The sequence below is a fragment of the Merops nubicus genome, unplaced genomic scaffold, assembly GCF_000691845.1.
Source record: "Merops nubicus isolate BGI_N331 unplaced genomic scaffold, ASM69184v1 scaffold23753, whole genome shotgun sequence".
Lineage (NCBI taxonomy): Eukaryota > Metazoa > Chordata > Aves > Coraciiformes > Meropidae > Merops > Merops nubicus.
Genome location: NW_008598574.1, coordinates 1 through 317, shown reverse-complemented (window position 1 = coordinate 317; position 317 = coordinate 1).

Genomic DNA, 317 nt, shown 5'->3' with positions numbered 1-317 from the left:
CGAAGGCTACGTAGTGCTGACGCTCGCACCGGGCTGCGTGTCGGGCTCTCTCCTTTGTTTAACGGAGCAGCGAGCGGCTCAGCGTCAGGATGCCGCTGTAAACTGGCGCTGGTTTCACCGGAGTTGAATGAAAACCACCCAGGAGGTGGCCCTTTGCTGCTGCTCCCCCCGGGGGGAAGGAAATCGGTTCCAAGTAGTGCTGGAGCGCCGCGGCGAAAGCGAGTAAGCGCTATCGAGCGCTGGCACACTTAAGCTGGTCCCCTTAGCAGCAGACCGAGCGGGGGAACCCTTCCCGCAGCCGCGCCGGGCTCCGGCCG